Source organism: Arachis hypogaea, chromosome 16, assembly GCF_003086295.3.
Source record: "Arachis hypogaea cultivar Tifrunner chromosome 16, arahy.Tifrunner.gnm2.J5K5, whole genome shotgun sequence".
NCBI lineage: Eukaryota > Viridiplantae > Streptophyta > Magnoliopsida > Fabales > Fabaceae > Arachis > Arachis hypogaea.
The window spans coordinates 109,305,597-109,317,978 of NC_092051.1; the positions used below are offsets into that span (position 1 = coordinate 109,305,597).

General features: G+C 38.7%; 1 non-coding gene across 1 annotated transcript; it reads right to left on the minus strand.

Moving 5' to 3' along the window:
* Positions 1-2,006: 2,006 nt before the first annotated feature.
* LOC112760703 (small nucleolar RNA R71) lies at positions 2,007-2,114 on the minus strand. Its single transcript, XR_003181132.1, has one exon. It is a non-coding gene; the product is annotated as a small nucleolar RNA R71 (small nucleolar RNA).
* Between the last annotated feature and the right edge of the window lie 10,268 nt (positions 2,115-12,382).

A 12,382-nucleotide genomic window follows, 5' to 3' on the forward strand; every position in this document is an offset into this window, starting at 1 on the left:
CCATGTCTAGTGTTTTGGACCGGAGCTTTCATTGAAAGCTTGGCTGGCTGATGAGCCATGTCTAATTCCTGGACTGAAGCTTTAGACTAACATGGCAAGATTTCTGGAATTCATATTAAAAATTTTGGAATCCTTATTTTTCTTTTTCATATTAATTTTCGAAAAAAAAATCCAAAAAAATTAGAAAATCATAAAAATAAAAAATATTTCTCTATTTCTTGTTTGAGTCTTGAGTCATGTTATAAGTTTGGTGTCAATTGCATGTGCATCTTGCATTTTTCGAAAATTCTCATGCATTCATAGTGTTCTTCATGATCTTCAAGTTGTTCTTAGTAAGTCTTCTTGTTTGATCTTTGCATTTGCATGTTTTGTGTCTTTTCTTGTTTTTCATATGCATTCTTGACTTCTTAGTGCCTAAGCATTAAAGAATTCTAAGTTTGGTGTCTTGCACGTTTTCTTTGCATTAAAAATTTTTCAAAAACATGTTCTTGGTGTTCATCTTGACATTCATAGCATTCTTGCATGCATTCATTGTTTTGATCTAAAAATTTCATGCATTGCATCATTTTACTTGTTTTTCTCTCTCATTATTAAAAATTTAAAAATCAAAAAAATATCTTTCCCTTTTTCTCTCTTAAAATTTCGAAAATTAGATTTGACTTTTTCAAAAATTTTTAAAAATCTAGTTGTTTTTATGAGTCAAATCAAATTTTCAATTTAAAAATCTCATCTTTTTCAAAATCTTTTTCAAAAATCAAATCTTTTTCAAATTTCTTAGTTATTTTCGAAAATTCCAAAAATATTTTTCTTATTTTTATATCAAATTTTCGAAAATAACATAATCAATTAATGTTTTGATTCAAAAATTTCAAGTTTGTTACTTACTTGTTAAGAAAGATTCAAACTTTAAGTTCTAGAATCATATCTTGTGATTTCTTGTGAATCAAGTCATTAATTGAGATTTTAAAAATCAAATCTTTTTCAAAAACTAATTTCAATCATATCTTTTCAAAAAATATCTTCCTATCTTCTTATCTTTTCAAAATTGATTTTCAAAATTTGTTTCAACTAACTAACTAACTTTTTGTTTGTTTCTTATCTTTTTCAAAACCACCTAACTAACTCTCTCTCTCTCTAATTTTCGAAAATATCTCCCCCCTTTTTTCAAAAATTTCTTTTTAATTAACTAATAATTTTTTTTTTTGAATTTTCGAAAAACTACTAACCTTTTTCAAAACTATTTTCGAAAATCACTAACTCTTTTTCAAAAATTATTTTTGAAAATCCTTCTCCCTCATCTCCTTCTATTTATTTATTCATCTACTAACATCTCTTCCTCACATCACCAAAAATCCGAACCCTCTCTCTCTCTGAGTTCATATTTTCTTCTTCTTTTCTTCTACTAACAATAAGGAACCTCTTTACTGTGACATAGAGGATTCCTCTTCTTTTCTTTTTCTCTTCTCTTTCTTATGAGCAGGGATAGAGAAAAAGGAATTCTTGTTGAAGCTGATCCAGAACCTGAAAGGACTCTGAAGAGAAAACTAAGGGAAGCCAAATTACAATAATCCAGAGACAACTTGATTGAAAATTTCGAACAAGTAAAGGAGATGGCAGCCGAACCCAACAACAATGCAAGGAGAATGCTTGGTGACTTTACTGCACCAAATTCCAATTTACATGGAAGAAGCATCTCCATTCCTGCCATTGGAGCAAACAACTTTGAGCTGAAACCTCAATTAGTTTCTCTGATGCAGCAGAACTGCAAGTTTCATGGACTTCCATCTGAAGATCCTTTTCAGTTCTTAACTGAATTCTTGCAGATATGTGATACTGTTAAGACTAATGGAGTAGATCCTGAAGTCTACAGGCTCATGCTTTTCCCATTTGCTGAAAGAGACAGAGCTAGAATATGGTTGGACTCTCAACCTAAAGATAGCCTGAACTCTTGGGATAAGCTGGTCACGGCTTTCTTAGCCAAGTTCTTTCCTCCTCAAAAGCTGAACAAGCTTAGAGTGGATGTTCAAACCTTCAAACAAAAAGATGGTGAATCCCTCTATGAAGCTTGGGAAAGATACAAACAGTTGACCAAAAAGTGTCCTTCTGACATGCTTTCAGAATGGACCATCCTGGATATATTCTATGATGGTTTATCTGAGCTATCAAAGATGTCATTGGATACTTCTGCAGGTGGATCCATTCACCTAAAGAAAATGCCTGCAGAAGCTCAAGAACTCATTGACATGGTTGCAAATAACCAGTTCATGTACACTTTTGAAAGGAATCCTGTGAATAATGGGACGCCTATGAAGAAGGGAGTTCTTGAAGTTGATACTCTGAATGCCATATTGGCTCAGAACAAAATATTGACTCAGCTAGTCAATATGATTTCTCAGAGTCTGAATGGAGTGCAAGCTGCATCCAACAGTACTCAAAAGGCTACTTATGAAGAAGAAGCTTATGATCCTGAGAACCCTGCAATAGCAGAGGTGAATTACTTAGGTGAACCTTATGGAAACACCTATAACTCATCATGGAGAAATCATCCAAATTTCTCATGGAAGGATCAAAAGCCTCAACAAGGCTTTAATAATGGTGGAAGAAACAGGTTTAACAATAATAAACCTTTTCCATCATCCACTCAGCAACAGACAGAGAACTCTGAACAAAACACTTCTAATTTAGCAAACTTAGTCTCTGATCTATCTAAGGCCACTGTGAGTTTCATGAATGAAACAAGGTCTTCCATTAGAAATTTGGAAGCACAAGTAGGCCAGCTGAGTAAAAGGATCACTGAAATCCCTCCTAGTACTCTCCCAAGCAATACAGAAGAGAACCCAAAAAGAGAGTGCAAGGCCATTGACATAAGCAAAATGGCCGAACCCAATGAGGGAGAGGAGGACGTGAATCCCAAGGAGGAAGACCTCCTGGGACGTCCAGTGACCAATAAGGAGCTTCCCTCTGAGGAACCAAAGGAATCTGAGACTCATCTAGAGACCATAGAGATTCCATTGAACCTCCTTATGCCCTTCATGAGCTCTGATGAGTATTCCTCTTCTGAAGAGAATGAGGATGTTACTGAAGAGCAAACCGCCAAGTTTCTTGGTGCAATCATGAAGCTAAATGCCAAATTATTTGGCATTGATACTTGGGAAGTTGAACCTCCCTTGTTCATCAATGAACTAAGTGATCTGGATCAACTGACATTGCCTCAGAAGAGACAGGATCCTGGGAAGTTCATAATACCTTGTACCATAGGCACCATGATCTTTAAGGCTCTGTGTGACCTTGGTTCAGGAATAAACCTCATGCCCCTCTCTTTAATAGAGAAACTGGGAATCTATGGGGTGCAAGCTGCTAAAATCTCATTAGAGATGGCAGACAATTCAAGAAAACAGGCATATGGACAAGTAGAGGACGTGTTAGTAAAGGTTGAAGGCCTTTACATCCCTGCTGATTTCATAGTCCTGGATACTGGAAAGGAAGAGGATGAATCCATCATCCTAGGAAGACCTTTCCAAGCCACAGCAAGAGCTGTGATTGATGTGGATAGAGGAGAATTGATCCTTCAATTGAACAAGGACAACCTTGTGTTTACAACCCAATGATCTCTCTCTGTATCCATGGAGAGGAAGCAGAAAAAGCTTCTCTCAAAGCAGAGTCAACCAAAGCCCCCACAGTCAAACTCTAAGTTTGGTGTTGGGAGGCCACAACCAAACTCTAAGTTTGGTGTTGAACTCCTATATCCAAACTCTAAGTTTGGTGTTGGAGAGTCTCAACAATGCTCTGAACATCTGTGAGGCTCCATGAGAGCCCACTGTCAAGCTATTGACATTAAAGAAGCACTTGTTGGGAGGCAACCCAATTTTTATTTATCTAACTATATTTTTCTTAGTTATATGTCTTTATAGGTTCATGATCATGAGGAGTCACAAAATAAATATAAAAAGTGAAAACGGAATCAAAAACAGCAGAAGAAAAATCACACCCTGGAGGAGCATCTGCCTGGCGTTCAACGCCAGAACAGAGCATGGTTCTGGCGCTGAACACCCAAAATGGGCAGCATCCTGGCGCTGAACGCCCAGAACAAGCATGGTTCTGGCGTTCAACGCCAGAAATGGCAACAAAATGGGTGTTGAACGCCCAAAATGGGCACCAACCTGGCGCTGAACGCACAGAGTTGTGTGCAAAGGCATTTTACATGCCTAATGGGTGCAGGGATGTAAATCCTTGACACCTTAGGATCTGTGGACCCCACAGGATCACCTCAGGATCTGTGGACCCCACAGGATCCCCACCTACCTCCACTCACTTCTTCTCACCACTCTCTTTCACACAACCCCATAAACACTCCTCCCCAAAAACCCTTCACCAATCACCTCAATCTCTCTTCCCCATCACCTCTTCACCACTCACATCCATCCACTCTTCCCCATAAACCTACCTCATAAACTCCACCTACCTTCAAAATTCAAAACCAATTTCCCACCCAAACCCACCCATATGGCCGAAACCTTTCCCCCCTCCCTTCCCTATATAAAGCCCTCCATTCTTCATCAAATTCACACAACACACCCCTCTACACCCTTCTTGGCCGAAACACTTCCCACTCTCCCTCTCCTCCATTTCTTCTTCTTCTATTCTTTCTTTTATTGCTCGAGGGCGAGCAAAATTCTAAGTTTGGTGTGGTAAAAGCATAAGCTTTTTGTTTTTCCATTACCATTGATGGCACCTAAGACCGGAGAATCCTCTAGAAAGGGGAAAGGGAAGACAAAAGCTTCCACATCCGAGTCATGGGAGATGGAAAGGTTCATCTCCAAAGCCCATCAAGACCACTTCTATGATGTTGTGGCCAAGAAGAAGGTGATCCCTGAGGTCCCTTTCAAACTCAAAAGAAATGAGTATCCGGAGATCCGATATGAAATTCAAAGAAGAGGTTGAGAAGTTCTAACAAATCCCATCCAACAAGTCGGCATCCTAATGGTTCAAGAGTTCTATGCCAATGCATGGATCACCAAGAACCATGATCAAAGTAAGAACCCGGATCCAAAGAACTATGTTACAATGGTTCGGGAGAAATACTTAGATTTTAGTCCGGAGAATGTGAGGTTGGCGTTTAACTTGCCCATGATGCAAGGAGATGAACGCCCCTACACTAGAAGGGTCAACTTTAATCAAAGGTTGGACCAAGTCCTTATGGACATATGTGTGGAAGGAGCTCAATGGAAGATTGACTCCAAAGGCAAGCCGGTTCAACTAAGAAGATTGGACCTCAAGCCTGTGGCTAGAGGATGGTTGGAGTTCATTCAATGCTCAATCATTCCCACTAGCAACCGATCTGAAGTTACTGTGGATCGGGCCATCATGATTCATAGCATCATGATTGGAGAGGAAATAGAAGTTCATGAAGTCATCTCTAATGAAATCTACAAAATAGCCGAAAAGTCATCCCCCATGGCAAGGCTAGCTTTTCCTTATCTTATCTGCCATCTATGTTACTCACCTGGAGCTTTCATAGAAGGAGACATTCCTATTAAGGAAGAGAAGCCCATCACTAAGAAAAAGATGGAGCAAGCAAGAGAGCCCATTCATGGAGCTCAAGAGGCGTATGAAGCTCATCACCATGAGATCCCGGAGATGCCTGAAATGCACTTTCCTCCATAAAACTATTGGGAGCAAATCAACACCTCCCTAAGAGAATTGAGTTCCAATATGGGACAACTAAGGGTGGAACATCAAGAGCACTCCATCATGCTTCATGAAATAAGAGAAGATCAAAAAGCAATGAGGGAGGAGCAACAAAGACAAGGAAGAGACATAGAAGAGCTCAAGGACATCATTGGTTCCTCAAGAAGGAAACGCCACCATCACTAAGGTGGATTCATTCCTTGTTCTTCTTTCTCTGTTTTTTGTTTTCTATGTTATGTGCTTATCTATGTTTGTGTCTTCATTACATGATCATTAGTAGTTAGTAACTTTGTCTTAAAGTTATGAATGTCCTATGAATCCATCACCTCTCTTAAATAAAAACTGTTTTAATTCAAAAGAACAAGAAGTACATGAGTTTCGAATTTATCCTTGAACTTAACTTAATTATATTGATGTGGTGACAATGCTTCTTGTTTTCTGAATGTATGCTTGAACAGTGCATATGTCTTTTGAAGTTGTTGTTTAAGAATGTTAAATATGTTGGCTCTTGAAAGAATGATGACTAGGAGACATGTTATTTGATAATCTGAAAAATCATAAAAATGATTCTTGAAGTAAGAAAAAGCAGCAAAGAACAAAGCTTGCAGAAAAAAAAATAGGCAAAAAAAATAAATAGAAAAAAATATATATAGAAAGAAAAAGCAAGCAGAAAAAGCCAAAAGCTCTTAAAACCAAGAGGCAAGAGCAAAAAGCCAATAACCCTTAAAACCAAAAGGCAAGGGCAAATAAAAAGGATCCCAAGGCTTTGAGCATCAGTGGATAGGAGGGCCTAAAGGAATAAAATCCTGGTCTAAGCGGCTAAACCAAGCTGTCCCTAACCATGTGCTTGTGGCGTGTAGGTGTCAAGTGAAAACTTGAGACTGAGCGGTTAAAGTCAAGGTCCAAAGCAAAAAAAAAGAGTGTTCTTAAGAACCCTGGACACCTCTAATTGGGGACTTTAGCAAAGCTAAGTCACAATCTGAAAAGGTTCACCCAATTATGTGTCTGTGGCATTTATGTATCCGGTGGTAATACTGGAAAACAAAGTGCTTAGGGCCACGACCAAGACTCATAAAGAAGCTGTGTTCAAGAATCATCATACTGAACTAGGAGAGTCAATAACACTATTCAAAATCTGAAGTTCCTATAGATGCCAATCATTCTAAACTTCAATGGATAAAGTGAGATGCCAAAACTATTCAAGAGGCAAAAAGCTATAAGTCCCGCTCATATGATTGAAGCTCTGTTTCATTGATAGTTTGGAATTTATAGTATATTCTCTTCTTTTTCTCCTATTTGATTTTCAGTTGCTTGGGGACAAGCAACAATTTAAGTTTGGTGTTGTGATGAGCGAATAATTTATACGCTTTTTGACATTATTTTTAGTATGTTTTTAGTAGGATCTAGTTACTTTCAGGGATGTTTTCATTAGTTTTTATGTTAAATTCACATTTCTGGACTTTACTATGAGTTTGTGTGTTTTTCTGTGATTTCAGGTATTTTCTGGCTGAAATTGAGGGACTTGAGCAGAAATCAGATTCAGAGGTTGAAGAAGGACTGCTGATGCTGTTGGATTCTGACCTCCCTATACTCAAAGTGGATTTTCTGGAGCTACAGAACTAGAAATGGCGCTCTTCCAATTGCATTGGAAAGTAGACATCCAGGGCTTTCCAGAAATATATAATAGTCCATACTTTGGCCAAGAATAGACGACTTAAACTGGCGTTCAACGCCAGCTTTCTACCCAAACTGGCGTCCAGCGCCAGAAAAGGAGCCAAAACTAGAGTTGAACGCCCAAACTGGCACAAAAGCTTGCGTTCAACTCCAAGAAGGACCTCTACACGTGCAACACTCAAAGCTCAGCCCAAGCACACACCAAGTGGGCCCCGGAAGTGGATTTATGCATCAATTACTTACTTTTGTAAACCCTAGTAGCTAGTTTATTATAAATAGGACCTTTTACTATTGTATTAGGTATCTTTGATCAGTTGTATGCTATCTTAGATCACGTTTAAGGGCTGGCCTCTCGGCCATGCCTGGACTCTCACTTATGTATTTTCAACGGTAGAGTTTCTACACTCCATAGATTAAGGTGTGGAGCTCTGCTGTTCCTCAAAGATTAATGCAAAGTACTACTGTTTTCTATTCAATTCATCTTGTTTCGCTTCTAAGATATTCATTCGTACTTCAATCTGAATGTGATGAACGTGACAATCATCATCATTCCCTATGAATGCGTGCCTGACAACCACTTCCGTTCTACCGTCGACTGAATGAGTATCTCTTAGATCTCTTAATTAGAATCTTCGTGGTGTAAGCTAGAATGATGGCGGCATTCAAGAGAATCCGGAAAGTCTAAACCTTGTATGTGGTATTCCGAGTAGGATTCAATGAATGAATGACTGTGACGAGCTCCAAACTCGCGATTGCGGGGCGTTAGTGACAGACGCAAAAGGATAGTAAATCCTATTCCAGCATGATCGAGAACCGACAGATGAATAGCCGTGCCGTGACAGGGTGTGTTGACCATTTTCACTGAGAGGATAAGATGAAGCCATTGACAAGGGTGATGCCTCCATACGATTAACCGTGCCGTGACAGGGCATTTGGATCATTTTCCCGAGAGAAGACCGAAAGTAGCCATTGACAATGGTGATGTATCACATAAAGCCAACCATGGAAAGGAGTAAGACTGATTGGATGAAGATAGCAGGAAAGCAGAAGTTCAGAGGAAGTGCACTTGGACGACCCAGTGCACTTGCTGGTTAGTTATGCGAAGTTGTGAAGATATGTTTAGACCATGGTTCTGTGCATCCGTTTTTGGTGCCATTGCCAGGGAATCAATTTCGAACAACAATTCACAACCTGAGTAGCAATTTTGCATACCAATGCCTTAGCCCTTGTTCTTGCATGTGTATTCTTGGAGATTGATTTATTTTGACTAAGCCATTGCATTCATGTAAATAGGTTGCATATAGATAGATTACATTTAGTTAGTTTGCATTGAATAAATGTTGATACCCTTTGCTTCTTTCTTGATTTTAGCATGAGGACATGCTTAGTTTAAGTGTGGGGAGATTTGATAAACCCCGATTTCGTGGTTTATCTTGGGCTTATTTTAGGAGATTTTATCACCTTTTCCCACATTTATTCAATGAAATAATATGGTTTTGTTATTCTCCCTTGAATTGTGCTTAAGTGTAAAAGCATGCTTTTTAGGCCCTTAAATTGGTGATTTTAACTCACTTTAATTCCATTCGATGCCTTGAAGTGTTTGTTTAGTGATTTCAGGTTCATAAGGCAAGTATTGAATGGATTAAATGATGAGAAAAGCATACAAAGTGGAGAATGCATGAAGAAACAAAGATTGAAAATGCATCGATGGGCGCGCACGCGTACAAGGCGCACACGCGTAGAAGTGATTTTGCATAGAGACGCGCACGCGTACATGCCGCGTACGCGTAGATGAAGAAACAGCCAATTGACGCGCACGCGCACATGGCACGTACACGCCGATACTCACACGTGACCCACTTAAAGGCAAAACGCTGGGGCAATTTCTGAGCTGTCCAAGCCCAAATCCAACTTGTTTCTGAGTGTATTTCATGCATAATTAAAGTCCAAGCAAAGGGGGAGCAATTAGTTAGTCAACATGAGCCTTTAGTGAGTTTTCTAGAGAGAGAAGCTCCCTCTTCTCTCTAGAATTAGGTTAGGATTAGGTTAAATTGTCTTGGATCTTGAATTAATTACTTGATTTCATCTTGTTTCTTTTATAATTTCTCATTTCTACATCTTGTCTTTCTTAGTTGTAATGTTAAATTCTCATTTTGCTATCTTTTATGTTGATGAACATTGTGGATTTAATTTCCTTTTAATGCAAATTTATGTTTCTATATCTCTTTTATGTTTATCTTCATTGATATTGTTGAGTTCTTGCTTGTGTTAGTTATGGGTTTCCTTAATTTTAGCATTTTGTGATGTTTACTTTTATTGCACATTAGGTGTTTAATAGAATACTTTCACTAGTTTTTGAGTAGTTCTCTTGATCCTTGGCCTAGGCTAAAGGGATTGAGTGATCTTGAGTCCATGGGCTTCATTGAATTGGTAATTCTAGAACCCTTGGAGACCAATTTGATAATCATTGACTCTAGCCTATTACTAAGTTAATTAGTAGCTAGATTGGGACTTATGGATAGATGTTGATCAAGCCATTTGATATACTCCAAGCCTAGGAGTAGACATTGCATACTTAAGGCTTTAGTGAGTAGACTTAATGAGCTTGGTTCCTTATAATTATCAATATTTAATTTGTTGACAAGGATGGTGATCTCAATTACCTAAGTTTTAGCCAAGAGTTCTTTATCTTGCTTCCTCTAATCACTTGCTTGATTTACCTTTTCTTGTTCCTCTTATAAACCAAAACCCCCTTGCCCCTTCATAGCCAATAATTGACCACTTCATTGAAATTTCTTGTGAGACGACCTGGAGTCTAAATACTTCGGTTAATTTTTATTGGGGTTTGTACTTGTGACAAAACAAATTTTTTTATTGGGAGGATTGTTTTTTGGTATAGAACTATACTTGCAACGAGAATTCATTTTGTGTGAAATTCTATACCGACGCGACAAAACTCCTACCATCAGTAAGCTGTTCTGAATGATTGCACTGTACTCTTCAGTGAGGAGGACTGTCTCTGCCTCTCTCCAATTCTTCTTATGACTTAAGATGTCCTTCATGAACTTTGCATAAGAAGGTATTTCTTCAAGAGCCTCTGCAAAAGGAATCTTGATCTCTAATGTTCTGAGATATTCCACAAAGCTAGCAAACTGTTTATCCTTTTCCTCTTGACAGAGTTTCTGAGAAAATGGCATCTTAGCCTTGTACTCATCAATCTTGGTTGATGAGGGCTGAATGCCATGTGTGTTAGGAAGGGGGTTACTGGCTTGCTTAGGAGGGTTGTCATCAGTATGTGAATGTCCTCCTATGCTTGGGCATTCAATGCCCTTGTTGCTGCCCCCTTTTTGGCGTTCAACGCCAGGGACACTGCCCTCTGTTAGGCGTTCAACGCCAAAAATACTTCCTCCCTGGGCATTTAAATGCCCAGTCTTTGCCCTTTCCTGGCGTTCAATGCCTGGAGTGATACCTCCCTGGGCATTTGAACGCCCAGTCTCTGCCCTTTCCTGGCGTTCAACGCCAAGAGTGATATCTCCCTGGGCGTTTGAACTTCCAGAGTCATCTTGTGCAGAGACCTGGTTATCCTCTGTGGGCTTTTCGTTCTTATTGTACTGAGGTTGGGTTTTTAATATTTTTCCACTCCTCAGTTGAATAGCTTGGCATTCATCTGTTATCTGCTTAGATAATTGCTGCCTTGTTTGACTCAACTGGGCTTCTACATTTTTGTTAGAAACCTGAGTTTCTCGTAAAGCCTCTTGTAATTCCAGTAATTGCTGGACAAAGGCATGTAGTTGTTGAGTCAATGGGCTATCTTTCTCTGGAGGGTTTGGTTCAGTATATACTGCCTTAACCTCTCCTTTTATAGAAGTCTCAGCAGCTGAGTACAGATGCTGATTAGTGGCAACTGTCTCAATAAGCTCTTGAGCTTCTTTAATGGTCTTTCTCATGTGTATGGAACCACCAGTTGAGTGGTCCAAAGATGCTTTAGCCATGTCTGAAAGTCCATAATAGAAGATGTCTAATTGTACCCATTCTGAAAACATTTCAGTGGGACATTTCGTTAGCATCATCCTGATCATGGGAATTTATGTATCACTAGAAAAATTCTTTCGGCAAGTATACCGAATTGTCGTCAAGTAATAACTCACAAGAGTGAGGTCAAATCCCACAGAGATTAACAAATTAAGCAAGCAATGGTTGATTGATTATTCTAGTTAGACAAACATTAAGGAGAGATAATCAACAAGAAATGTAAATGATATAAAAGTAAAGGAAAGCAATAAAGTGCAAGAAAGTAAATGGCAAGAAAAGTAAAGTGCAACAAAGTAAAGTGCTGGAAAGTAAATAGTTAGAACTAAAAAGGAAAAAGGGGCATTGGAATCAAGAGGTATTGCATTCTCCGGACCAATCATATTCTCATCTCATCTTCAATCATGCAACTCATTGACCTCTTGGTAATCATGAGTGATTGAACTCCAATTTCTTGGTGATTCAATCTCTCAATTCTTGATCAATAGCCAATTCCTTGGTCTAGTTATTCATGAAGAGAGATATAGCTTGGTCCCTAATTATACCACACATTCTCATAGATCTAAATAATGGGTAGATTAAATGTCACAATATCCAACCCAAAACCTAAATCTACTCAAGTGTGAGAAGGAATTTCAAGCATGGTTTCATGTTTCCTCTTCTAAGGTTCCCATGAAACCCAATTTACATTCAACATCTTTTCCAAGATGATTGAATGCTAAACTTGAAGAACGAAATTCCTTCTAGCAAATCAAAGATAGATGAAGAGAAGAAGAAGAAGAAAAATAAATTAATCCATTAAATTGCAATAGAGCTCTCTTTCCCAATGGAAAGAGTTAGTAACAAAAATATTTACAAAGTGATATGGAAGAACATAGAGGAGAAAAGAAGGGTGGAAGGAGGGGTCCGAAGACCCACTCCCCCAATGGAGTGTGTATCCAGAATTTTATATGATTCCCCCACTTGTATGAAACTAAGGCCTTTATATAGG